The sequence below is a fragment of the Chenopodium quinoa genome, unplaced genomic scaffold (genome assembly GCF_001683475.1).
Source record: "Chenopodium quinoa cultivar QQ74 unplaced genomic scaffold, ASM168347v1, whole genome shotgun sequence".
Lineage (NCBI taxonomy): Eukaryota > Viridiplantae > Streptophyta > Magnoliopsida > Caryophyllales > Amaranthaceae > Chenopodium > Chenopodium quinoa.
In genome coordinates this window covers 22,198-24,659 of record NW_018744004.1, presented here as the reverse complement: position 1 = coordinate 24,659, position 2,462 = coordinate 22,198, and positions in this window count along the sequence as shown.

Genomic DNA, 2,462 nt, shown 5'->3' with positions numbered 1-2,462 from the left:
AGGAACCCAAAACGTTTCTTAGTGGTGTGACTTTATCTGAGAAGCTTTTGGTTCTTTAGCCTTATCTATCCCTTGGTTTATCCCTTGTGTATTTCGAGTGTTACTCCAAATATACAACATTTGGCGCTAGAAGGAGGGGGGTCTAGCAAACAAATACCCAAACACAATACCCCAAACACATACCCAAACACAAACCATGGCCGACATCCCACCCCCTAATTGGCAAGAATATGTCAATAAGGTTGCACAAGAGAAAGAAGATATGGAGCAACGAATGCAATATTTGCAAGGTCAGTTAAGAGACCTTTCTATTAAGTTGCGCCATCAAAAAGAGGGTTTTACCAATCATAGTGATGAAGAAGTGAGTGAATCTAATTTCAATCACAATGATAGACCTTATCATGAAAGAGAAAGGTCACGGCCTAACAATGACATTAAGGCTGACATTCCGGAGTATGATGGCAAACTCGATGCTGATGAGTTTGTAGAATGGCTTAGAACGGTGGAGAGAGTGTTTGATTACAAGCAAACACCGGAAGAAAAGAAGGTGAAAATTGTAGCCTTGAAGTTGAGAAAATATGCCTCAACTTGGTGGGCTAGCGTGTGTGCCAAAAGGGAAAGGCAAGACAAAGAGAAAGTGAGATCGTGGATCAAGATGAAGAAGTTGCTGAAACAAAAGTTTCTTCCCACATACTATGTGCAAGAAAACTTTTCCAAGTTCCACAACCTCGAACAAGGTACAAAATCAGTAGAAGAATATGCTAGGGAGTTTGAAGGGTTTGTCATGAAATGTGGAGTAGAGGAAGATGAACCTCAAACATTGGTGCGCTTTTTGGGAGGGCTTGACCCAAAAATAGCCAATGTGGCCGAACTACATCCTTACTCTACCCTTGAAGAGCTCATTATCTTAGCACATAAGATTGAGCAGCAACAAAAAGCAAGAGGCAAAAGTGAATCATCACGTTTTGCATCTCAAACCTCATTTCCCCAAAAAAAGCAAACATCCAATTTCCCACCTTTCAAACCCACGTCCAATCAGCCTACTTCTAAACCACCTTCACAAAACACCCAAGATTCCAACCCAAAACCAGCCCCAAGAAGATGTTTTCGGTGTCAAGGCCTTGGACATTTGGCTAGTGATTGTCCAAATAAAAGGATTGTCACTTTGATTGAGCATGAAGAGGAGGATGAATTAGAAAATGAAGTGGACAGCAACCTTGAGGAGAATGATGAGTATGCGTGTCTTGGACCAGACGAAGGAGAATGCTTGGTGGTTCGACGCACACTTAGCAATATGGTTGGCAAAGAAGGAAGTTTGCAACGTGAGTCAATCTTTCACACTCGTTGCACCATTGGTGGAAAGGTATGTACAATGATTATTGATGGAGGTAGTTGTACCAATGTAGCTTCACAAGTAATGATAGACAAGCTGAAACTTAAAACCGTTCCTCACCCTAAACCTTATGCGATTCAATGGTTAAATCATGGTAAAGGGATTCAAGTAACACAACAAGTCTTGTTATCATTTAGCATTGGTAAAACTTATGAAGAAGAATTGTGGTGTGATGTTATACCTATGGATGCATGTCATATTTTACTTGGTAGACCTTGGTTATTTGATAGGCGTGTGATGCATGATGGGTATAAAAACACATATTCCTTCACTAAGGATGGACGGAAAATACTTCTTACCCCCCTAAACCTCAAAAACGATCACCCCAAATCCACACCCCCTACTTCTCTTACCACTCTCATAAAATCAGAATTGCATGAGTATAAAGCTCACAAACAATTCATTGCCCCTTCCAAACCGTCACAAGAAGAGCCACACCCACTCCTCACCCCTCTTCTCAAAACCTTTTCCTATGTTTTCCCCGAAGACATTCCCCATGGCTTACCCCCAAAACGTGACATACAACACAAAATTGATCTTGTTCCCGGATCAATGCTCCCAAACAAACCAGCCTATGCAGCTTATGGCGTTACTCATGTTGCTAACTTGTTTTTCAATGAGATTGTTCGTTTACATGGTGTACCTAAATCCATGGTGAGTGATCGTGATCCGAAATTTCTAAGTCATTTTTGGCTTACATTATGGAGGAAGATGGGCACGAAATTGAACTTTAGCACTTCAAGTCATCCTCAAACAGATGGTCAAACCGAAGTGACTAATAGAACTTTGGGATCCTTGCTGCGGTCTTTGGCTACTAAACGTCCCAAGCAATGGGAAGAGATGCTTTACTATGATGAGTTTGAAGAGTTGCCGAGTTTGAGGGCAAACTCTTTTCAAGAAGGGGGGAATGTTGTAGCCAAGCCTAACAACTTGGTTATGGACATTTCTTTGGTTCAAGACGTAGCATCATGTATTGGTGCTATGCATTCTATCCTTGGGCAGCAAGATATTCAACCCCTTGAATTTCTTGTTGTTCTTATTAACTAGTTTATTCTAGTTCATTTTATGC